Raw genomic sequence first — 26746 nt, 5'->3', positions numbered from 1 at the left:
CTGGGTGTGGGCAAATTGGGCTTAGCATTGAAAAAACGTCTTTTTTTTTTTTTCTTTAAATTCTTATTTATTTATTTGACACAGAGAGAGAGAGAGAGAGACAGCGAGAGAGGGAACACAAGCAGGGGGAGTGGGAGAGGGAGAAGCAGGCTCCTGGCTGAGCAGGGAGCCCAATGCGGGGCTTGATCCCAGGACCCTGGGATCATGACCTGAGCCGAAGGCAGACACTTAACGACTGAGCCACCCAGGCGCCCCGAAAAATTTCTTTTAAGGATCCAAATCAGGCAGATCTGCACCCTGCTGAGTTCCCTGGTCAGAGTGTGCCTCTGACTTGGTTCTGCAGATGAGCAGAGTCACTGACTGAGATTACTACTTGGTCACTGCATGTATGAATTTGGTCTGCCAAGATCCCTGTGCTGGTTGTTGCTGGCTGTTCTTCCCTTCTCTATCACAGTTAGATTCCCAGTGTTTATTCCCTACAGGTTGTTCTGCAGTTCCCATGAGGTGAGATCAGAGTAAGCGCTCCTGAAAAGTTACCTACAGTACTGGGGGCAGTAGTTGTCCCCCCTGGGTTCTCCCCTCTCATTGGAGGAACCAGAGGGGAGACCTCTCTGCATGGTACTCCACTGGCCTCTGGGAGGGGCATGTGGTCAGTGTGTAGGTACTTCTCTTACCTTTCTAATGAAGGCTGTCTTGGTCTCTGAGGTACAGTGGGGTGCTTCAGTCTCATCCTTTGTTCTGGGATTCTCTCAGTGGTCTACTATTCTTGTTATTCTTGGAGGGGGAGCAAAAGTCAGGAACAACCTCTCTTGCCATCTTTGTGACATCACTTCCCACCTCGTGTATTTGAGGAGAAAAAGAAGTCTTTGGACATCCTTCTTAAGGACCTCAGGAAAGATCATTTCCTGTCAAGTAGGCCAATTTAGGTACATCCACTTTCCTTGGATGTACTTATTTTCTGTGTTCTTTCTTGTAAATACTTATTCCCTGAGACTTTCTATTTTTCTTCATCCTTCCCTCTCCGACTGTTACCTGAAGTTACCCAAGGGACCATTATGGTTGATGTTAGTATGTTTTTTGTTTTTCCATTTACAGTGGCTCTAGTGTATCTGTGGCGTCATTCTCCGGAGCCAGCCTAGCTTTAGGTTGTCTTCTATGTCCTTGGCTGCCTTATAAATGGCTCTATTGTTGTAGGCTCCATCTTTGTCACTTGTAACCCTGGGCCCTGCTTGGAACAGGGCTCAGCTCCAACAGGAGGGCAACCAACCCCCTGGCTAAACAGTGACCTATGAGTTAACCAAATATGAGAGCTTTGCCCAAGGAAGAGGTTAGTAATTATTAACAAACTGGTTCCTTTCTTGAAGAATACGAATATGATAGAGGGTTAGGCAGTGGCAATAAAAACAGTAGCTAAAAGACAGACACGAGAAGGCCGACCTCAAAAACCATTAGGCCACAGCAACCGGCAGAGGCAGTTAAGTAAGCCGAAATTGTGAGTAGGCAGGCTGAAAAGTCTTCCAGAAGATAAGATAGTTGCTTAGTGATGGTAGGAGCAATAGGCCTAGGGCTTGAGAGGAACTGAGTAGATTTCCTCATCAAGCTCCAGGGTAAGAAGGCACAAATGAGGAAGAACAGATCATTGTCCAGGCCTTGGGGAAATCCAGAATAACCACCCAGAAACCTGGGAACAGACATACAAGTGACCTCACAGAAACTTAAAGACAGCTAGGGAACTAAAAGTTCTTTTAGGTTCCAAGATAGTGCTAGCAACTGATTTATCTTCTCAGACCCCCAGGAAAAGGTCCCCCCCTTACTTTGGTGTGAATCTCTCTTTCTCCAAAAGAGTTTTATACATACAGTATGGTCCTGCTCATCTGAAGGGCTTAATCATATGTCAAGAATTGCATCCTCTTGGAAGTCTTCCCTTATCCATTCCTCAGCCCACCCCAAAAGTTAGCTCTTTTCTCCGTGGTCCTATAGTACCTTGGATAGCCTTAGGTCAGAGATATGATCACATTATAGGTTAATCGTAGGTTTACTTGTCAACTGCTTGTGTCTGCCCTCCCCAACCCTGGCTCTCAGTACCGTGAACTGTATGAGGTCAGGAAGTATGTTTTCATTCTTCTCTGTATCTTCACCATAGTCCCTACCATAAAGTAGTCAAATAATATATGTTTATTGAATTGAGTTATTGAATTGGAGAGAGCTCCTTTTATTTAGGCCAAGGGGAAGAAAAAAGTAGAATGGGCCAATAAGAAAACTGATTGGCTTATCCATAATAGTGCAGGAACTGAGAACTTAATTAATCCATACTTAAAATTTACGTCTCCGTGACTCTACAAAAATTTCCAAACCAGCCAATTTTTTCTGTTCAGTCTGACATCTGGTCCTACAATTCTCCAGGGTTTTTTTGCTTGTTTGTTTTCGTTTTTGTTTTTAGAAAAGGAGACAGAGAGGAATGGGGAAGGAAAGAGAGGGAGGGAGAGAGAGTCTTAAGCAGACTCCATGCCCAGTGTGGAGCCTGATGCAGGGCTCAATCTCACAATCCTGAGATCATAACCTGAGCTAAAATCAAGAATCAGATACTTAACTGACTGAACCACTCAGGCGCCCCCAATTCTCCAGTTTTAAAGGTACTTTGGCCAGCTCTGACCTTTTAAGGAGAAGAGTTGTGTTCTCCTTTCAGCCTCCAGTTTCTCATCTGAATTCAGATACACGCTCTTGGGTGAGCCAGGCTTGAGGCTTCTTCTCTGGGAGATCTTCTGGGCTTTGGAGCTTAGAGTCTAGGATCCCCATCCCAGACCTACTGCTTTTGTAGTCCTCAGCAAGTTCCTTACCTCTCTGAGCCTCAGTTTCCTAATTGGTAAAAGTGGGGATAAGGACAGCTCCCTTGTGCAGTTATGCCTGAGGGTTTGATGGAAAATATTTGTGAAAATACCTAGCATAATGCAGTGAGTGAGCACACAGTAAGAGCCAAATGAATGTGAACTTCCCTTATTTCCCTCTTCCTGGGGAGGAACATTCACACCCTTCCAGGCTGAAATCAGGGCACAGCAAATAGTGAGATAGGCACCAGTCATGGCAAGGAAAAAATTTTTACCCAGAACAAGCAAAGAAAATTGGAAAATTCATCAAATGCTATCTCAGAAAGCTCTGGGAATGTACAGAGGTGTCTGATGGCAGACTCCAGCAAATTACAACTCCAGGACTGAAAAAGGAGAAAGAGAGGAAGGTGTTAATAATCAGGAAATCTCAGAGTATTCATAGGAATTTCAAACATATATTCATCCCTTTTAAGGTCCCAAAAGAAAGCCAAATGAGGGCGCCTGGGTGGCTCAGATGGTTAAGCGTCTGCCTTCGGCTCAGGTCATGATCCTAGGGTCCTGGGATCGAGTCCCGCATCGGGCTCTCTGCTCCTTGGGAGCCTGCTTCTCCCTCTGCCTCTCTCTCTGTCTCTCATGAATAAATAAATAAAATCTTTAAAAAAAAAAAAAAAAGAAAGAAAGCCAAATGAGACCAGCTACTCTTATCTTCAGGGACTTCAAAAACCAGATAATGTGTGTTTGGGGTGGTGGCGGGGGTCAGAGTCAATGCTTTCTAGATACTCTAGGAAGAGTTCCCTTAAATCAGCATTAAAACTGTTAAAGTTAATTTGTGAGGTATTCGGAACAGGCTACTCAGCAGTCAAGGGATTGTGTATGGTAGAGTTCCAAAACAGGATGAGCTTGATAGCCAAATTTTTCTGACTATAGATGTCACTGATTACTGCTGCCTAATATGTCAAGTTTGTTATTAGCTGGAAAAAATGGCTAAATGACTACAGCTCTTCTGCCACCAGTGTCTCCCTTCCCTATGAAAGAACACTTTTTAAATAAGTAACTTAAGACTAAATACCCCTTTCCACTATAGTTGGTGAAAGTCATTTTATCATTATGAATACCCTCAAAGATGTTGTTGAAGTAGAGCTTCAGTTTCCTTTCCATGTCAAAGATACTCTTTCTGAGTATCTTTTGAAATGTTTTGAGATAAAAATGATTAAGATCTTAAGTTACTACCCAGAGGTAAATTGTATTTAATGGTGCTTTGAAAGAGTTAATTAAAGAATCCTATATATGAAGATTAAATCAAGATGTCAGACTGAAGGAAACTTAATCTTTACCAAATCTTATGAAATGACAGAAAAGATTGAGAGACGGGAGTTGGGGAAGGGAGAGGGAAATAATTGGTAACAGGATAGGGGATAAAAAGTGTCATCAGTGTATCAGAAATTTTTAGGAGATGATGGTGTCAGACCTTGGATGAACATACTAGAGCAACTGAACCTCAAATACTCCTAAGGTTAAGACAGCTAAGGAGATGAAAGCAATTTCACGGAAGCTCCAAGCTCAGAGAGAGCAGATCCAGTGAATTGGGGGTGCTAAGGTAGTGACCAGCAGGATTGAGACACTGCATGTGGAGCAGCTAGACTGTTGATCCCCTTCCCTTTTCCTGCTTATGTTGGTCCACATATTAAAGCAGGGAGCCTGTGGGGTCATGGGAGCCAAAGAACAGAATAGGAGAATGGATCCCAGGAAGGAGAGGGAGACTCCTCACTCTGAAAATATCCTGCCCAGCAATATGTCTTTCCCTTTCCCTGTAATCACCAAAGTCAATCTACATTAAGCAGAAATAGCCTGCTAATGGGGATTCTCATTAACAAAGTACAAGAGTAATCCGCATTTGTAGAGGCACAAAACAGTAAATTCTGAAATAATACCTGAGGAAAGGGAGCTAAAAAATAAAATAAAAAGATAAGTATAGATTTATCTTATAAATGTTATCTTAGAATTTTAAGAAAAATAAAATTATTATAAGGAAAATATATGGTTACAATTTATTACAAATTTATTACAAATGTAACAGTTATCCTCAAAGAGATTGAGGATGTTATTACATCCATAAAAATGAAGCAAACAGTGATCTTAGACTTTAAAAACAGGATTTCTGAGGGGGCGCCTGGGTGGCTCAGTCGTTAAGCCTCTGCCTTTGGCTCAGGTCATGGTCCCAGGGTCCTGTGATCGAGCCCCGCTTCAGGCATCCTGCTCGGCGGGAAGCCTGCTTCTCCTTCTCCCACTCTCCCTGCTTGTGTTCCCTCTCTTGCTGTGTCTCTCTCTCTCTGTCAAATAAATGAATAAAATCTTTAAAAAAATAAAGACAGGATTTTTGAAATAAAAAGCCTTAGCAGTTATGTATCATAGAATCTCCTTGAAAGTATGACTATAGGATGAACTTTAACAAAATAAATAAGGAATCCAAGAAAGATGAATATATTCAAGAAAGAGTGGAGAGAAAAGAATTTATGTAACTTGTTGTTATCTAAATATGATATATGTTTAAAAATCAGTAACATAAAGTTAAAATCTAGATTAGATGTTGGCAAACTTTTTCTGTAAAATACCAGAGAGTAAATATTCTCTGCTTGTGGTTCATTCGGTCTCTGTTACAACTACTCAACTCTACTGCCCTAGACTGAAAGCAGCCACAGAGAATATGTAATTGAATTGTCATGATTGTGTTCCAATAAAACTTTATTTACAAAACAGGCAGCAGGACAGATTTGGCCTGCAGGCCAAACCCTATTCTAGATGATTACAACATAAAGACATCAGAGACAAGGCATGATGAAGAGATAAGAGGGAAGTTCTAAAAGCATGATAAAAAAATACGTGCACAGGTACAACCAGATGGCAGGAAAAAAGTCAAGCCATCAATAATCATATGACAGTGGATATCATTTTACATGACAAATGGAATCAATTCCTTCAATAAAGACATAGAATCTCAAATCTCAAATTGGTAAAACAACAACACATCTAGCTATAAGCTAGATGGAAGAACTACATCTAGAAAGAAGGTTGAAAATAAAAGCACATGCGAAGATATATCAGGCAAGTATTAAAAATAGGTAAGTGTGGTTCACAGTGTTAGACAAAAAAATTAATGCAAAGAGAATTTAATGAGATAAAGAACATACATATTGATGAAAGAAACAATTCCATAAGAAGCTTTATTAATAATGAACTAATGATCCTACCAATATAAAATCAAAAGTTATGCTTGTAACTTATAAAGTAAAACTTGGTAGAAATACAAGTAGGAATGAAAATGCATAGCCATTTTGAAAGACTTCCACACATATCTCAGAAATTGACAGATAAAGTAGGAAAAAAGTAAGGATAGAAAGTATTTGAATAACACAATAAAGAAGCTTGACTGAATAAGTTTAAAGGGCTTTGTACACAATAAATGGTGAATGCACAATCTCTTCAAACACACATGCAACATTAACTAGCTGATAAAATACAAAGGCAATGTTAATAAATTCCCAGATAAGAAATCATTCAGATCACATTCTTTGATCACACTGCAATAAAATTTGGAATTAATAAAGAGGTACAATTTTATAAACTTGGAAATTAAAAGTCACTCCGTCAATTCAATAAATTCAATAAAAAAGAATTTCTTTTTTTTTTAATTTTTTTTTTTTAAGATTTTATTTATTTATTTGCGAGAGAGACAATGAGAGACAGAGAGCATGAGAGGTAGGAGGGTCAGAGGGAGAAGCAGACTCCCCGCCGAGCAGGGAGCCCGATGCGGGACTTGATCCTGGGACTCCAGGATCATGACCTGAGCCGAAGGCAGTCGCTTAACCAACTGAGCCACCCAGGTGCCCCTCAATAAAAAAGAATTTAAAAGGAAGTTATCAACTGTTTAGAAATAGCAATGCCTAAGATTTATTAAACATATCTATACAACAAGCATTATGTCACATGATCTACATGAATTGTCTAATTTTATTATCACAATAATCCTGAGAGGTTGATTCCATTTCACAGATGAGGAACTGAAACACAAAGTTCTGTTAAATAACCTGCTCAAGGGCACACAGTCCATACATGACAGAGTTGGGATTGGAACCTAGATACTGTGGTCTGGAGCCAGTATATTAACCACTACCACAAGAAGGATAATAAGACCAATACATTCAAAACCTATATATATTCAGAGAAAAGATATGGCCTTGAATGCATACATTAGAAAATAAGAAAAGATTGAATAGAAGTCTTGCATACAGCTCAAGAGGCTAGTGGAAGAAAAATTAAACTATATAAGGAAAGTATTACTAAAGAAAAAAAAACAGGAATGAAATGCATAGTGAAGTAAATATGAATAAATGAAAATATGATTTTTTTGAAAAGAACCAAAAATGTGAAAAATCTAGAATATCTCAAGGTAAATATGAGAGGATTATCAACAAAAGAAATGAGGAGGAGCATAACTATGGGTATGGAATACATTCTAAAAAATCTGAGATAAATACTGAACTTAAGATAATAAATTAGAGGGTGCCTGGGTGGCTCAGTCAGTTAAGTGGCTGCCTTCGGCTCAGGTCATGATCCTGGAGTCCTGGGATCAAGCCCCTGAGCTCTCTGCTCAGCGGGGAGTCTGCTTCTCCCTCTGTCCCTCAGCCCCTTCTCATGCTCTCTCTCTCTCTCAAATAAATAAAACCTTTTTAAAAAGATAATAAATTAGAAAAATCTAGATAAAAATAATTTCTAGAAAATATAAAACCAAAATTGATCCAAGAGGAGATTCGTACCTTAAAAGAACAAATAACAAACAGCAAAAACATTGAAAAAACTCTCTTATAAAAAATCACCAAACACAGATAGTTCTATAAGTGTATAACAAATAATCCCTATGCTATATTAATTAACCAAAAGTTTGGGAAAAATAGAAAGTTTTCTAATTCATTTACACTGGGGCTGACATGGCCTGCATATTAAAACTACACAAAGAAAGCATATACTCATTTATGAACACAAATATAGAAATCCTAAGTATTAGCAAAATGAATCCAGAAATGTGTTTTTTAAATGAATACATTTATATAGAAAGGTAGAAAAATCATAACTAAGTAGAATTTATCCAAAATAGTCAAAGCTGATTCAAAATTCAGACTATATTAATGCAAATCATTATACTCAAAGAAAAAGTGATATAATTATCTTAAGAGATGCCAAAAAGCATTTGATACAATTTGACATCTATTTTTTATTAGAAAGAAAACTACTTTAGTAAACCAGAAGTAGGAAAAACTTCTCTATTTTAATGAAAGATATCTGCATACACAAGCATCATGCTAATCATAAAATATTAGAGGTTTTCCCACTAAAGTTTTTCCATACTGTTTTGAGAGTCCTTGCCATGCTATGTGATAAGAAAAAGAACAGTTGAAGGTGACAAGCCAGGAGACAATATTTTCAACATGTTTTTGAGTACATTTTATGATATGTACTAAATACCAAAATATCAATAAGAAAAATATGAACAACCTAATAGAAACATGTATGAAGGATATAAACAATCACTTCAGTAGGAAGAAATATAAATAATGAATAGAAATATAATTTTTTTTAAAGATTGTATTTATTTATTCATGAGAGACAGAGAGAGAGAGAGAAGCAGAGGGAGAAGCAGGCTCCCAAGGAGCAGGGAGCCCGATGCGGGACTCGATCCCAGGACTCTGGGATCATGACCTGAGCCGAAGGCAGACGCTTAACCGTCTGAGCCACCCAGGCGCCCGAAATATAATTTTTTTAATTGAAGTATAGTTGACACACATGTTACATTAGTTTCAGGTGTACAACATAGTGATTCAACATCTCTATACCTTATGCTGTGCTCACCACAAGTGTAGCTACCACCCGTCACCATACAATGTTATTACCATACCATTGATTATATTCCCTATTGCTGTACCTTTCATCTCCATGCCTTACTCATTTCATAACTGAAGACCTGTATCTCCCCTTCCCCTTCACCCATTTCGCCCATCCTCCCTCCCCCACCCCCTTCTGGCAACTATCAGTTCTTTGTATTTATGGTTCTGTTTTTGCTTTTTGTTTGTTTTGTTTCTTAGGTTTGACATGCAAGTAAGATCATTTGATATTTGTCTTTGACTTTAGACGTATGATTTAAAGTAACAGTGAATTGCCTTTTTTCTTTTATCCTTAAAACTGGCAGAATTTTAAAAGATTGATAATATTTATGTATACCTGAAACTAATACTACTCTGTATGTTAACTAGCTAGAATTTAAATAAAAACTTAACAAAAGGCTGATAATGTTTAGTGTTTATGAAGATGTGAGGAATCAGGTATTTTTATGTACACTTGGTCAGAATGTAATTTGTAAGGCTTTCTGAGAAAGCAATTTGGTAGAATTTACCAAAACTTTTACTCTACAATTTTTTTTACTCAGCAATTTTGTCTCTACAGTTTTAGCCAAAATAAATTAATTGTTCATAGTGTACCACAAAATACTTGTTTGTGTGCACAAAGAAAACTTAAGGATGTTTGATGCAGCATGGTTTTGAATAGTGAAAAAATAGGAATAATCTCAATTTCCACTAGTTGGAAAATTACAGAATTAATTATGTTACCTTGATACTACGAACATTGTGTACCTTTAAAAAAAATAAAGCTGGGGTGCTTAGGTAGCTCAGTCATTAAGCGTCTGCCTTCGGCTCAGGTCATGATCACAGGGTCCTGGGATCGAGCCCCGCATCGGGCTCCCTGCTCGGCAGGAAGCCTGCTTCTCCCTCTCCCACTCCCCCTGCTTGTGTTCCCTCTCTCGCTGTGTCTCTCTCTGTCAAATAAATAAATAAATAAATAAAATCTTTAAAAAAATAAAAATACAAAAATAAGTCTGATCTGCATGAGGCATCGAAAGAGCTTGAGATGTATTTTTAGGGTAAAAATAAAATTATAGAATTATTGTGAAGCATGAATGTGTATTTTTTAAATGTTACTATACATTGGCATATATTTATGCATGTAGATGCATAGAAATTGATTTGGAAGTAAGCTCACTTGATTATTTTCTTTAGGGAAGACAGCAGGAATGGGGGAGCAAGAAATGAAGGTAGGATTAACATTTTACTCTATGTCTTTCAGTGTTGTTTGAATCTTTCAGTAAAAATATATTCATGAAATTTCTGTGATTTGAAAAATTTTATTTGTGTTTTCACACACTGAAACTAAAGTGCACAAATTGTTAAGTATATAGCCCAATGGATTTTTACATATGTATTACTCATGTAACCACTATCTAGATCAAGATGTAGAATATTGGTCCCCAGAATGCTCCATTGTGCTCCTCCATTGTGTTCCTCCATAGATTATTTTGTCTGTCTGAAATTCATAGAAATAGAATTGTACAGTTTGTTCCAGTTTTGTGCCTGGGTTTTTTGTTTTGTTTTGTTTAGTATCATGTCTGTTATACTCATCCATGTTATCAGTTCTTTTTAACTGCTTGTAGTATTCTGTTCCACCACAATTTATTCATTCTACTGTTGATAGACATTTGAGTTCTTTCCAGTTTGGGGCTATTATGAAAAAAACTGCTATGATAGTCTTGTACATGCCTTTTGTGTGACATACTCATGCATTTTCTCTTAAATACTAAGCGTTGGAACTTCCGGGTGATAAGGGAGCTTTAGTAGACCCCAGTGATTCACAGTGGTTGTAACAATTTATACTCTCGTTGGTAATATATGAAAGTTCCAGTTCTAGTTGCTCCATTGCCAATGATGAGATAAAAATATAAAAGAAGCATTTCCGGGCACTTGGGTGGCTCAGTCGGTTAAGCATCTGACTCTTGATTTCAGCCCAGGTCATGATCTCAGTGTCCTGGGATCAAGCCCTGCATGGGGCTCTGTGCTCAATGGGGAGTCTGCTTGAGGATTCTCTCCCTCTCTCACCGTCCCTCCCGCTGCTCACACTCTTTAAAATAAACAAATAAATCTTTAAAGGAAATCCTCCATTTTACTTAGGTCATCACATTTATTTGTATGAAACTGTTCATAATGATCTTGCAAAGAATTTATTAAATTTATTGATATTCTTAAAAGGAAAAAGCTTTTGACTTTGTTGATTTTTCTCCATTTTACGTCAGCTTTCTAGTTTATCAATTTTTGTCTTCATTTTTATTCATTTCCTTCTATTTTCTATTCTTTTTCTATTTCTTAAGATGGTAACTTAGAAATTGATCTTTTTCTTTCTAATATATATATTTAAAGTAATTTTTATTGTAAGCATTGTGAATCAATAGGTCCAATCAGGAGAGAGAAAACACACAGAAATTTGGAAAAGTGTGTAACATAAATAATTATTAACCCTACCATTGGATTGGAGTAATGATGGGTTAGCAAAAAGTGAAGAAGATTCTACAGCTACTACCCCTGGAGCTGAGATCGCACACCCAAGAGAGAGGCCCCCTCAAGGAGCCTGAGATCCAGACCTTGCTGTGGAAGGCTGCTGTGGCTCACGGAATGGCAGAGAAGTTCTTTACGGCACCATATTGGTAAAGTGTGCTGGAAATCCACCCTCTGAAGTCCCAGGGAAACTTCACAGCCGCACTTTGCTACAAAGCTGCCCAAGGGAGGTGCAGGGAAGCTATTGGCCACTGTGAACTGCAGAAGGGGAAAGTAATATGTCCTGGAGAAGCTTGCCCAGCAAGCATACCAGAATGAGGAAGCAAAAACAGTTTCCCCCTGCAATGTATTTCCAGTGCCCTCTAATGACAAAGTTCCAGCCGGCAAGGAAAAATATTTAAAGGGCCCAAACCTGTTTACACAAAGCTGGCAGATAGGTGGAATTTGGAGCTGAGAGGCAAAAAATAATAAATAGCACACACTTTTGCCGTATCCCATGAATTTTAATGTGCTGAATTTTTATTATCTAATTGTCGTAGTGCTTTCTTGACTACTGGGTTATTTAGAAGGGCATTGCTTAATTTCCAAATATTTTCAGATTTTTTAGTTATCTATTAATTGATTTCTAGCTTCATTTCACCATGGTCCAAGAAGTCCTCTATATGATTTCAATCTTTTGAAGTTTGTTCAGACTTCTTGTATGCATAGCAGATAGTGTATTTTGGTAAATATTTCATCTCTACTGGAATGTGCTTTCTGCAGTTGCTGGGTATAGTGATATATACAAATATATATTGAATATCTATTTAATAATATAAATATATTTTTATATATATAAAAAGATCAAGTTTATTAATAATTTTGTTCAGATTTCTATATAACTTACTATTTTTGTTATCTAGTCATTCTATGGGGTCTAATACACCAGAAGTAGGATATTAAACTATGATTAGGGTTCTACTTCTCCTCTACTCTTCTATTAATGTTTATGTACACTGTTTGAAGCTATGTTAAAACAGACATAAAAATATAGGATTGTTGTGTCTTCCTGTTGAATTGCCCCTTTTATCTTTAGGAAATGCCTCCCTTTATCGGTGGTACACTTCTTGCCTTAAAGGTAACTTTGATAGTAATATAACCACACAACTTTTTTTTTAGGTTACAGTTTGCATGCGCTATCATTCCCATTCTTTTGCTTTCAATCTGTGTACTTATATTTAAAACATAACAACATATACTTGAGTTGTTTTTTTAAATCCAGTCTGAAAATCTTTGCCTTTGATTTGGGAGTGTTTAGTCCATTTGCATTTCATGTAACTACTCATATAAGTAACTTTAAGTTTACCATCTTGCTTATGTATTTTTCCTATCCTTTCTCTTTTCCTTCTTTTCTATTTTTTTTGATTATGTCATTATTTTATATTACTTCCTTTATCAGCTTTTCTCAAATTCAGGCTTATTGAGGAGTAATTTCCATATAGTAAAATTCATAATTTTTACTATATAGTCTTATGAGTTTTGACAAATGCACCAAGTTGTGAAACCACCATCACAATCAAGGTACATTGCAATTCCATCCCCCCAAATTTGCTTGTGCTTCTTTGCAGCCACCACTTTCCCTTACCCCCACACTCTGACAACCACTGGCTTCTTTTCTATCCCTCTAGTTTTGCCTTTTATAGAAGGTCATATAAGTGGAATCACATAGTATATGTTATTTTGAGTTTGGCTTCTGTTGTTTAGCATTATGCATTTCAGATTCATTTATGTTGTTGTATAAGTCATTTGTTCTTTTTTATTCCAATGTAGTATTTCATTGCATGAACATACCAGTTTGTTTATCCATTTACCAGGTGAAAGTTATTTGAGTTGTTTCTACTTTTTTTTTTTTTTTAAGATTCTATTTATCTATTTGAGAGAGAGAGAGAGAGAGGGAGAGCAGGAGCAGGAGAGCAGAAGGAGAAGAAGCAGGCTCCCCGCCGAGCAGGGAGCCCGACGTGGTGCTCAATCCCAGGACCCTGGGACCACGACCTGAGCCGAAGGCAGACGCCTAACCGTCTGAGCCACCCAGGTGCCCGAGTTTTTCTACTTTTAAGCTGTTATGAATAATGTATTGGACTTATTACCAATTTCTGGTGACTTTGAATAATGTTACTATGAACATTCATGTGCAGGTTTTTTGTGTGAACATGTTTTCCTTTTTACTTGGTAAATACCTAGGAATCAGATTACTGTGCCATGTTATAAGTATATATTTAAAGTGATAAGTAAGAAACTGAACACTCATTTCCAAAGCAGTCATACTATTTTTTGATTACCACCAATAATGTATTATTGAATGATTTCACATCTTCATTAGTCTTTGGTATTGTCAAGTTTTTTGTTTGCTATTCCAATAGATGTGTAGTAGAATTTCATTGTGGTTTTAATTCACATTTTCTTAAGGATTGCTGATGTAGAATATCTTTTTATGTGCTTTCCATGTCTGTTTTGATAAAGTATCTGCTCAAATCTTTCACTAAGTTTTTTTCCTGGGTTGATTGTTTTCTTCTTCTTGAGTTTTAAGAATTCTTTATACATTTAGGACATGAGACCTTTAGCTGATTTGTGTTTTTCAAATATTTTTCTCCCAGTTTGTCATTTATCTTTTCCTTTTATTATCATGGTCTTTGGGAGAGCTGACATTTTTAATTTTGATGGGAAAATATATCAATTTTTTCTTTTATGGTTCATGAAATATTGACTGAGAAATCTATGAGACATTTGCATGATCTAAGGACAGAAAGACTTTATCCCACATTTTATTGTAATAGTTTTATAGTTTTAGATTTTCCATATATCTATAAATCATTTGACTTAGTTTTTTGTGTATGCTCTGTGTCATGGATTGAGGTTTTGTTTTGTCTTGTTTCCTAAATGGATATCCAACTTTTCCACCCTATTTGTGGAAAAGATGATTGATTCTTTATTGAATTGCCTTTGCAGTTTTGTTGAAAACCAATTGGTTACATATGTGAGGGTCTATTTTTATACTGCTTGACTTCATTGATTTATGTGTTTATCCTTTCACCAATATTATATGATCTTGATTACTTAATTATTTACAGTAAATCTTGAAACCATGTAGGAAGAGTCCTCCAACTTTGTTCTTTACAATTATGTTTTTGTTGTACTAGCTCCTATGCCTTTCCATGTAAATCTTCTACTTTCTTAAAAGCTTAGGTCATTGATTTGAGATCTTTCTTATTTTCTTTTTTTTTTTTTAAAGATTTTATTTATTTATTCATGAGAGACAGAGAGAGAGAGAGAGAGAGAGAGAGAGGCAGAGGGAGAAGCAGGCTCCCAAGGAGCAGGGAGCCTGATGTGGGTCTCGATCCCAGGACCCTGGGATCATGACCTGAGCCGAAGGCAGACGTTTAACCATCTGAGCCACCCAGGCGCCCTCTTATTTTCTAATATAAGCATTAATGCTAAAAATTTCCCCTCTAAAGACAGCTTTATCTGCATCCCAAAGGTTTTGATATATTGTATTTTCACTTTCATTCAATTGCAAATGTTTTCTGATTTTCTTACAAGATCTTCCTCAACCCATTGGTTATTTGGAAGAGTTTTTATCAATTTCCAAATAGAAGATGTTTTCCAAAATCTTTTTTTGTACTTTTATTCTGTTATGATGAGAAAACACATTTTGTATTATTTTAAATATTTTAAGTGTTTGTTTTGTGGCCCAGAATATCAAAAAATATAATTTTTCCCCTTTTCCCAGGAAATATTCCTGTTTGAAGTCCAATTTTCTGATATTAAAATTGCCACTCCAACTTTCTTTTTTAGAAATTTTATTTATTTTTAAAAATTCAAATATAATTAACATACAGTGTTATATGAGTTTCAGGTGTACAATATAATGATTCAACAATTCTATATGCTACTCAGGGCTTCTCACAAGTGTACTCTTAATTTCCTTCACTTACTTCACCTATTCCCTCACCAACCTCTCCTCTAGCAACTTCCAGTTTGTCCTCTCTATTGAAAAGTCTGTTTTTCTTGTCCATCTCTTTTTTTCTTTGTTTGTTTTGCTTCTTAAATTCCACATATGAGTGAAATCATGTTATTTGTCCTTCTCTAATGGACTTATTTAACTTAGCATTATACCCTCTAGATCCATCCATGTTGTTACAAATGGTAAGATTTCTTTCTTTTTTATGGCTCAGTCATATTCCAGTGTGTGTGTGTGTGTGTGTGTGTGTGTGTGTGTGTGTATACATCTTCTTTATCCATTCATCTATGGATGTACCCTTGGGTTGCTTGCATGTCTTGGCTATTATAAATAATGCTGCACCTAAATAAAAAGCACAGCAAAAGAAACCATCAACAAAACAAAAAGACAATCTACAATGGGAGAAGGTATTTGCAAATGAAATATCCAATAAAGGGTTAATATCCAAAATATATAAAGAACTTATACAACTCAACACCAAAAAAACCAAATCTAATTAAAAGTGATTGGAAGACATGAATAGACATTTTCCAAAGAAGACGTACAGATGGCCGACAGACACATGAAAAGATGCTCAACATCACTCATCATTGGGGAAATGCAAATCAAAACCACAATGAGATATCACCTCACACCTGTCAGAATGACTAAAATTAAAAACATAAGAAATAACAAGTGTTGATGAGGATGTGGAGCAAAAGGAACCCTTGTGCACTGCTGGTGGCAATGCAAGCTAGTGCAGCCATTGTAGAAAACAGTCATGGACAAGTCCTTAAAAATTAAAAATAGAATTACCATGTGATCCATATTTCTTTTGATTAGGCTTTTGTTTGGGCTCCTCAAATTTCTAACCTGTTGTGCCAACCTCCACGACCACCAAAAGATAACTGGTTTTTCTTTCACCCATGTTAGCCCCTGTACTGGCACCAAGTCCAATCTTTAATCCAAACCCAAAATTAGCCAGTTCCCCCAAAGAAGAAATTGCTTGCCAGCATAAGCTTATTACAAATATTTTTCCCAATTCTGGAATATTATCCAGCCCTTTCAGCATCCACATTACTCTCATGTCTTCAAAAATGTTATTTGTCATTTATCCATTTTTCCCCTAATTGTTGCATGTGGAACATTGGACTGATGCAACCTATTAAATTCTACCCATAAGTTTGTGTATGTGTGTGTGTGTGTAAATATATATATTTAAGGGGGAAAAAATGTTGCACACGTGCTTACCAATGACAGGAATTTTAAAAAATGCCTTAACTGATATTTGCATTTGGAAATATGCTTCGGGGGGTTAATAGTTTTCTCACGTTTCACCATATTTGAAGCCACCGGCCTTCTTATTTTGTTGAGAAGAGCTAAGGGAAGAATAACACCTAAGGGCCTTTGGTCTTGAAAGTGAACTATGTGTTAAACGTGAGAATTGTCAAAGTACAAGTGTTTAAAAATTAAGACTTGTTTTTTATACAAATATTATAGTGAGCATATGTCAAGGATTTCTTAACTCATCATTGAGAGAACCATGGAGAGGTAAAGCTGGCTCATGGGAGAATTCAAAATACCTAATAGATAGTTATCCAGTGAAAGGAAAGCTGAAATGAATTTGCTAACAGATACAAACTAGTTAATGTCCTACAGGGGTAAGGGACACATAACCATCAGAGTTACCTTGATTCCAGAGAGAAATCTAAAGTTAAAGCCTAATTTTACAGAATATAGTCCCTAATCAAGAGTAAATAGTAATTCAAACAAAAGTAAAATCCCCTTATTTAGTTAAATAATCATTAGAGCCATTAGTGCTTTCAAGTGACATAAAAATGGATGTAGTCATGCTTTTGCCTTCTTTCTTTTTTTTTTTTTTTAAAGATTTTATTTATTTATTTGAGAGAGAGAATGAGATAGAGAGAGCATGAGAGGGGGGAAGGGTCAGGGGGAGAAGCGGACTCCCTGCTGAGCAGGGAGCCCGATGTGGGACTCGATCCCGGGACTCCAGGATCATGACCTGAGCCGAAGGCAGTCGCTCAACCAACTGAGCCACCCAGGTGCCCTTGCTTTATTTCTAAACATCAGAACATCTTTCTTAACAGAATTTTACGATGCGAAGCAAACTTCTCAGAAATATTAAGTTTATATATAAAAGAGCAGAAGATGTAGTATGACTATAAAGATTGAGAGATAATTTTGAGACGTTTTTTCCCCTATCATCCTTATTAACAACTTCAGCTGGCCTTGTTGGAAGTGCCTTTGGATTAGAGAAATAGAAGATATTATTGACTTTTTGTTAAACTCTCATATCGTGTAAGCCTTGAAAAATATATATGTTCTTTTTTTCAATTTTAAACATGCAATTTAAACCATTTCCACAAATGCTTAGACCTGTGTAATCTTCACTACTAACAAGACACAGTATTTCCATCACTCCAAAGAGTTACCCTGTGCCCTTTGCAAGGTAATGCGTCCCCATATCAAAGCAAACGGTGAATTCTATCACCATATGTGAATGTGCTTTTTCTGGAATTCATATAAATATGCATTATATTTTGTGTCTTTTTTCACACCACATTAGGTTTTTGAGATGGCTACATATTTCGGTAGTTTGTTCTTTTATATTGCTGAGAAGTGTTCTATTGTATGACTATACCACAGTATTTTTCTAATCTATTGATGGATACCTGGACTTTTTATAGTTTTGGCTAAAATGAATAACATTTTAACGATCATCCTTGCACAAAGCTTGATGTGGATATATGTTTCCATCTTGAATAAATGCTGGGTGGTACATTGCTGAGTTGTAGGGTAGATAGCTTTTTAAGAAATGATAAACTAGTTTTCCAAATTGTTTGTAGCATTTTATCTGCCAAACAACGAGATTATTATGAGGGTTCTGATAATATTGTCATGGGTCAGCAATGTTTTTCTATAAGGGATATCAAGTAAATATCCTAGCTTTGTGGGCCATACAGTCTCTGTTGTAATTACTCAGTTCTGCTATTGCAGTATGGAAGCATGCACAGAAAATACATACATAAATGGCCATGGCTGTGTTCTAATAGAATGTTATAAAAAAAGGCAACAAATGGATTTAACCCATGGGTCATATTTTTCCACTTTTGCTTGGCATCATCTCCAACATTTGGTGTCACTGATATTTTTCATTTTAGTTATGTGGGTAGATGTGATTTTAAAGCTTTGCATTTCCCCGATGACTAATGATGTTGAGCATGAAATTTTATGCTTACTGGACATTTATACATCTTCTTTCTGAAATGTCAGTTCAAATTTGTTTCTCATATTTATCTTTTTATTATTGGGGAGCAGACAAGTCCATTCCTAAATGTATGTTTGTGAATATTTTCTTTCACTATGGCTTCGCTGTTTATTTTCTTAATAGTAGGTCTTCCTGAGCAATGTTTTACTTTTGCGAAAGTTCAAATTATAACTTTTCTTAAAATTCTTAGTGTTTTCCCTTTTCTCTTCATGAAATTTTAGCTTACTTATTGTGAAGATATTCTCCAATGATTTGTTTCCTAGAAGTTTCATAGCTTTAGATTTTACATGTAGATCTGTAATCCAACAAGAGAACTGCTTAGAGAAGACACCCTTGACTTATCTCTGAACTTAGAGGAAAACACTGTCTCTCATTATAATATATGATATTAGCTATTTTTTAAGATGCCATTTACTGGGGGGCACCTGGGTGGCTCAGTCGGTTAAGCGTCCGCCTTTGGCTCAGGTCATGATCCCAGGGTCCCAGGATCGAGCCCTGCATCGGGCTCCCTGCTCAGCAAGGAGTCTGCTTCTCCCTTTGCCCTTCACCCTGCTCTTGCTCTCTCTCTCTTGCTCTTTCTCTCAAATAAATAAACAAAATTGTTTAAAAATGCCATTTACTAGAGGAAATTCCATCCTATTCCTATTGTTGATAGTTGGGTTTTTTAAATTTTTATTATCTTATTTCCTTTTCTTAAATTTAAATTCAATTAACATATAATATATTATTAATTTCAGAGGTAGAGCTCAGTGATTCATCAGTCTTATATAATACCCATGTTCATTACATCATGTGCCCTCCTCAATGTCCATCACTCAGTTACCCCATCCCCCCAGCTCCCTTCCCTCCAGCAACCCTCACTTTGTTTCCTAAGATTAAGAGTCTCTTATGGTTTCTCTCCTCTGATTTCATCTTCTTTTATTTTTCTCTCCCTTCCCTTATGATCCTCTGTTTTGTTTCTCAAATTCCACTTATGAGTAAAATCATATAATTGTCTTTCTCTGATTGACTTATTTTGCTTAGCATAATACCCTCTAGTTCCATCCACGTCATTGCAAATGGGAAGATTTCATTTTTTTGATGGCTGAGTAATATTCCATTGTGTGTGTGTGTCTGTGTGTGTCTGTGTGTGTGTCTGTGTATACCGCATCTTCTTTATCCATTCATCTGACAGTGGACATCTGGGCTCTTTCCATAGTTTGGCTGTTGTGGACATTGCTGCTATAAACATTGGGGTGCAGGTGCCCCTACAGATCACTACATTTATATCTTTGGGGTAGATACCCAGTAGTACAATTGCTGGGTCGTAGGGTAGCTCTATTTTCAACTTTTTGAGGAAACTCCATACTGTTTTCCAGAGTGGCTGCACCAGCTTGCATTCCCACCAACAGTGTAGGAGGGTTCCCCTTTCTCCGCATCCCTGTCAACATCTGTCATTTCATGACTTGTTAATTTTAGCCATTCTGACTGGTGTGAGGTGGTATCTCATTGTGGTTTTGATTTGTACTTCCCTGATGCAGAGTGATGTTGAACATTTTCTCATGTGTCCATTGGCCATTTATATGTCTTCTTTGGAGAAATGTCTGTTCATGTCTTCTGCCCATTTCTTGATGGGATTATTTGTTCTTTGGGTGTGGAGTTTGATAAGTTCTTTCTAGATTTTGGTTACTAGCCCTTTATCTGATATGTCATTTGCAAATATCTTCTCCCATTCTGTCGGTTGTTTTTTGGTTTTGTTGACTGTTTCCTCTGCTGTGCAAAAGCTTTTTATCTTGATGAAATCCCAATAGTTCTTTTTTGCCTTTATTTCCCTTGCCTCTGGAGACATGTCTAGCAAGAAGTTGCTGTGGCTGAGGTCGAAGAGGTTGCTGCGTGTGTTCTTCTCAAGGATTTTGGTGGGGTTCCTGTCTCACATTGAGGTCTTTCATCCATTTTGAGTCTATTTTTGTGTACGGTGTAAGAAAAATGGTCCAGTTTCATTCTTCTGCATGTGGCTGTCCAGTTTTCCCAACACCATGTGTTGAAGAGACTGTCTTTTTTCCACTGGACATCTTTCCTCCTTTGTTGAAGATTAGTTGACCATAGAGTTGAGGGTCCATTTCTGGGTTCTGTATCCTGTTCCCTTGATCTATGTGTCTGTTTTTGTACCAGTACCGTACTATCTTGATGATTACAGCTTTGTAATAGAGCCTGAAGTCCAGAATTGTGATGCCACCAGCTTTCGTTTTCTTTTTCAACATTCCTTTGGGTATTCGGGGTCTTTTCTGGTTCCATACAAATTGTAGGATTATTTGTTCCAGTTCTGTGAAAAAAGTGGATGGTATTTAATAGGGATTGCATTGAATGTATAGATTGCTCTAGGTAGCATAGACATTTTAACAATATTTGTTCTCCAATCCATGAGAATGGAACATTTTTCCATTTCTTTGTGTCTTCCTCAATTTCTTTCATGAGTGTTTTATAGTTTTCTGAGTACAAATCCTTTGCCTCTTTGGTTAGGTTTATTCCTAGGTATCTTATGGTTTTTGGTGCAACTGTAAATGGGATTGACTCCTTAATTTCTCTTTCTTCGGTCTCATTGTTAATGTATAGAAATACAAGTGATTTCTGTGCATTGATTTTATATCCTGTCACATTGCTGAATTCCTGTATGAGTTCTAGCAATTTTGGGGTAGAGTCTTTTGTGTTTTCCACATAAAGTATCATGACATCTGTAAAGAGTAAGAGTTTGACTTCTTGTTTGCAGACTCAGATGCCTTTCTTTTTGTTGTCTGATTGCTGAGGCTAGGACTTCTAGTACTATGTTGAACAACAGTGGTGAGAGGGGACACCCCTGTCATGTTCTTGACCTTAGGGGAAAAGCTCTCAGTTTTTTCCCATTGAGAATGATATTCGCTGTGGGCTTTTTGTGTACGGCTTTTATAATATTGAGTTATGCTCCCTCTATCCCTACACTCTGAAGAGTTTTAATCAAGAAAGGATGCTGTACTTCATCAAATGCTTTCTCTGCATCTATTGAGAGGATCATATGGTTCTTGTCCTTTTATTAATGTAGGGTATCACATTGATTGATTTGCAGATGTTGAACCCCCCTTGCAGCCCAGGAATAAATTCCACTTGGTCATGATGAATAATCCTTTTAATGTATTTGTTAGATTGTATTGGCTAGTTTCTTGGTGAGAATTTTTACGTCCATGTTCATCAGGGATATTGGTCTGTAATTCTCCTTTTTGGTGGGGTCTTTGTCTGGTTTTGGGATCAAGGTAATGCTGGCCTCATAGAAAGAGTTTGAAAGTTTTCCTTCTATTTCTATTTTTTGAAAGAGCTTCAGAAAAATAGGTATTAATTCTTCTTTAAATGTTTCATAGAATTCTCCTGGGATGTTATGCAGCCCTGGACTCTTGTTTGTTGGGAGATTTCTTATTACTGCTTCATTTTCCTTGCTGGTTATGGGTCAGTTCAGGTTTTCTATTTCTTCCTGTTTCAGTTTTGGTAATTCATACATATCTAGGCATGCATTCATTTCTTCCAGATTGCCCAATTTGTTGGCATATAGTTGCGCATAATATGTTCTTATAACTGTTTGTATTTCTTCAGTGTTGCAGTATTGGTTGTGATCTCTCCTCTTTCATTCATGATTTTATTAATTTGGGTCCTTTACTCTTCTTTTTGATAAGCCTGGCCAGGGGTTTATCCATCTTATTAATTCTTTCGAAGAACCAGCTCCTAGTTTCGTTGATCTGTTCTATTGTTCTTTTGGTTTCTATTTCATTGATTTCTGCTCTAATCTTTTATATTAATTCTGTTCTCCTGCTGTGTTTAGGCTTTATTTGCTGTTCTTTCTCCAGCTCCCTTAGGTGTAAGGTTAACTTGTGTATTTGAGACCTTTCTTGCTTCTTGAGAAAGGCTTGTAGTGCTATGTACTTCCCTCTTAGGACTGCCTTTGCTGTATCCCAAAGGTTTTGAACAACTGTGTTTTCATTTTCATTGGTTTCCATGAATTATTTAAATTCTTCTTTAATTTCCTGGTTGACGCATTCATTCTTTAGTAGGATGCTCTTTAGCCTCCATGTATTTGAATTCTTTCCAACTTTCCTCTTGTGATTGAGTTAATGTTTCAAAGCATTGTGGTCTGAAAATATACAGGGAATGATCCCAGTCTTTTGGTACTGGTTGAGACCTGATTTGTGACCCAGTATGTGATCTATTCTGCAGAATGTTCCATGTGCCCTTGAGAAGAATGTGTATTCTGTTGTTTTAAGAAAGAATGCTCTGAATGTATCTGTGAAGTCCATCTGGTCCACTGTGTCATTCAAAGCCCTTGTTTCCTTTTTTTTTTTTTTTAAAGATTTTATTTATTTATTTGACAGAGAGAGACACAGCGAGAGCAGGAACACAAGCAGCGGGAGTGGGAGAGGGAGAGCAGGCCTCCCGCAGAGCAGGGAGCCCGATGTGGGGCTCAATCCCAGGACCCTGGGATCATGACCTGAGCCGAAGGCAGCCGCTTAATGACTGAGCCACCCAGGCACCCCCCCCCTTGTTTCCTTGTTGATCTTCTGCTTAGATGGTCTGTCCATTGCAGTGAGTGGGGTATTAAAGTCCCTACTATTATTGTATTATTATCAACATGTTTCTTTAATTTTGTTATTAATTGGTTTATATAATTGGCTGCTCCCATGTTAGGGGCATAAGTATTTCCAGTTTTTAGATCTTGTTGGATGGACCCTTTAATTATGATATAGTGTCCTTCCTCATCTCTTATTACAGTCTTTGGTTTAAAATCTAATTTGTCTGATATAAGGATTGCTACCCCAGTTTTCTTTTGATGTACATTAGCATGACAAATGGTTTTCCACCCCCTCACTTTCAATCTGGAGGTGTCTTTGGATCTAAAATGAGTTTCTTGCAGACAGCATATCAATGGGTCTTGGTTTTTTATCCAATCTGATACCCTGTGTCTTTTGATTGGGGTATTTAGCCCATTTACATTCAGAGTAACTATTGAAAGATAGGAATTTAGTGCTACTGTATTACCAGTAAAGTGACTGTCTCTGTATATTGTCTCTGTTCCTTTCTGGTCTATGTTACTTTTGGGGTCTCTCTTTGCTTAAAGGATCTACTTTAATATTTCTTGCAGGGCTGATTTAGTGGTCACAAATTCTTTTAGCTTCTGTTTGTCCTGGAAGCTTTATATCTCTCCTTCTATTTTGAATGACATCCTTGCTGGATAAAGTATTCTTGGCTGCATATTTTTCTAATTTAGTACCCTGAATATATCATGCCTGTCCTTTCTGGCCTGCCAGGTCTCGGTGGATAGATCTGCTGCCAGTCTAATGTTTTTACCCTTGTAGGTTACAGACCTCTTGTCCTGCGCTGCTTTCCAGATTTTCTGTCTCTGAGATTTGCAAGCTTCACTATTTTATGTCTAGGTTTTTGACCTATGTTTATTGATTTTGAGAGGGGTTTTCTGTGCCTCCTGGATTTTGGTGCCTATTTCCTTCTCCAGACTAGGGAAGTTCTTCACTATAATTTGCTCCAATATTCCTTCTGCCCTCCCCCCCTTTCTGGGATCCCAATTACTCTAATATTGTTTCACTTTATAGTATCACTTATCTCTCAAATTCTCCCCTTGTGATCCAGTAGTTATTTCTTTTTCTCAGCTTCTTTATTCTCCATCATTCAGTCTTCTATGTCATTAATTCTCTCTTCTGCGTCATTTATCCTAGCAGTTAGAGCCTCCATTTTTTTATTGCATCTCATTAATAGCCTTTTTGATTTCAATTTGATTAGATTTTAGTTCTTTTATTTCTTTGGTAAGGGATTCTCTAGTGTCTTCTATGCTTTTTCTCAAGCCCAGCTAGTGTCTTTATAACCATTATTCTGAACTCCAGTTCTGACATCTTACTTAGGTACATACCGATTAGGTCCCTGGCAGTCAGTACTGCCTCTTGTTCTCTTTTTTTGAGGTGAGTTTTTCCATCTTGTCATTCTATCCAGAGAATAGATGAATGAGAAAACAAAATACTAAAGTGGCAACCATGACCCCAGAGAAATATACACTAAACAAATCAGAAAAGACCCAAAACGGAAACCAAAGTTTTTAAAAGAGAGAGAATGTAATCAGACAGGTGAACAGAACAGATCAATACACTGAATCCTGTGTGTATCTTGGTCTGTTCGTGAAAAAACTAGATCCCAAAATTGTAAAGAAAAGAAAACATATATGTACAGAAATAAAATTAAATACAACAAAAGGATAGAATGTAACTGTAAAAATGAAAATTATGAGACAAAAAAAAAAAAGAGAAAGAATATAAACAGACAGGTGAAGAGAACAGAGCACCAGTATATCCTGGTGTATTTTGGTCTGTTTTTTTGAACAGACTGCATCCCAAAATTGTAAAGAAAGAAAAACAGAAAAGTAAAATTAAATACAATAAATGTATAGAATGTAACTGTAAAAATGAAAATTAAAAAAGATTTTTAAAAAAGAGTTGATAAAATAAGAAATTAATTGAAAAAAGAAAGAGAAAAAAATTAAAACAAAGACTAAAGAGTTGTGGGGAAAAAAATCAACCCATGAATTCTGTATACTATCTTCCCCTAGTGCTGGAGTTTTGCAGTTCTCTATAATTGGTAAACTTGATCTTAGCTGGATATTCTTGCTGATCTTCTGGGGGAGGGGCCTGTTGCACTGTTGCAGGTGTCTTTGTCCTGGGTGGAATTGCACCACCCTTGCCAGGGGGCCAGGCTAATTAATCCAGAGCTCTGGATTGCTCTATGTGACTTTTGATCCTTGAAGACTTTCTGGGCAGCTTTGGAGGACGAGAATGAAAATGGTGGCCTCCCAGCCTCCAATCTCCAGCCCTGGAGCCAAAAGCTCAGGACCCCACTCCTCAGTGTGCCCTCAGAGAAGAGCAGTCAATCACTCCTGTCTCCCTGGTCTCCATCTACACTCCATGCTCACCCAGCCTGTGACCAAGCGTTTCTATCTCAGGCACGCAACCCAGCTTCAAGTCTCCAAACCTTGCAGACTCCTGCACACACTGGTTCTGCTCCTCCTGGAGGAAGGAGGTTCTTGCTGTGGTTCTGCCACTTGCTGGGTCCCTGCTCAGAGAGCGGTCACTGGACTGTGCCAGGGTTCATGGTTAATGGCAACCCCAAGCTGAGATCCCACTCCTAGGCTCCCTGATTACAGCTGGCTTTCCTGCTCCAATGCCTGGGAACTATGCCGCACCCCTGTTCTTTCTGTGACCCCGGGGATCCTGAGATCACACCGTCCCATCTAGGATTCCACCCTGCTCTGCCATCTGAGTGCCTTTCAGGCAGGGACATCCCTCATCCGAGCAGACTTCTAAAAGTTCCAATTTTGCCCTCCACTGCTATATCACTTTCTGATAGCCAGCTGACAGAGGCTCCACCCCACCCCCCACGGTTTATCTTCCAATATATTGCCTCAGATTCACTTCTCCACACCTCCTACCTTGCAGGAAGTGGTCGCTTTTCTATCTGTAGAATTCCAGAAATTCTTTTCTTAGATCTCTGTTTGAGTACACAGGTGTTCAGAATGATTTGATAGCTATTTAGCTGAATTCCTGGGACCAGACGAAACTAAGGTCTCCCACTCCTCTGCCATCTTGGAAAGTCCGAAAAATATATATATTCATATGCAGGAATAATTTTTCCAGAGAAATAGCACTCCTTCTATTTTCTGAACACCCTACCCAAGGCAAATTTTGGAAAGGCAATTATAGTTGTAATTTCTATTGCATAAGAAATAAATTACATGAGCCAAGTTATATAATGTATGTATGAATGTGGTTGCTACCAAAAAGGCAAGGTTATGCCTATTCTGGCCATTTTCAAACAGATTGGTAAGAAAACAAAACCACATCCACAAGAAAGGTACAAAATAACATAACTGAATTAAGATACCTTTAATCTCAGAGAATTGACATCCTGAAGAAGGTCATCTGAAAAGGAGCATAGTTGAATCAGTGTAGCTGGGAATGATTTCCACATCTTTCAGTCCTTGGCTGAATCATTTAAATCCTCAACCCAGGTTTTATGCCTAAGAGTGAGCGTTAATTCTAAAAACAGTGTTATTATAAAGCCAGATGAATAACTAATGCCTGGCATAGATCTGCTTAAGTAATTTCAACCTAAGATTTGTATTGGGGTATCATTAAGTGAACCAGAAGTTAAAGCGAAGTTGGCCTTTATA

The 26746-nt window shown here is 37.4% G+C and overlaps 1 protein-coding gene across 4 annotated transcripts in view; it reads left to right on the top strand.

Moving 5' to 3' along the window:
* TEX9 (testis expressed 9) overlaps positions 1-26746 on the top strand; it is a 228930-nt gene that overhangs the window by 13631 nt on the left and 188553 nt on the right. The window contains exons 2-4 of one of the 4 annotated variants that reach the window (XM_064570436.1): positions 9932-9966; positions 11155-11406; positions 13155-13328. The gene's annotated coding sequence lies outside the window, so the exon portion shown is untranslated. Of the gene's footprint in view, positions 1-9931; positions 9967-11154; positions 12375-13154; positions 13329-26746 lie in introns of all 4 variants that reach the window. The other 3 variants (XM_064570435.1, XM_045900019.3, XM_064570437.1) reach the window with 3 other exon arrangements.

Source organism: Mirounga angustirostris, unplaced genomic scaffold (genome assembly GCF_029215605.1).
Source record: "Mirounga angustirostris isolate CCGP_5_RB_7025 unplaced genomic scaffold, mMirAng1.0.hap1 SCAF_9, whole genome shotgun sequence".
NCBI lineage: Eukaryota > Metazoa > Chordata > Mammalia > Carnivora > Phocidae > Mirounga > Mirounga angustirostris.
The sequence above is the reverse complement of the archived record's forward strand: the minus strand, read 5'-3'. Positions and strand labels throughout refer to the sequence as shown.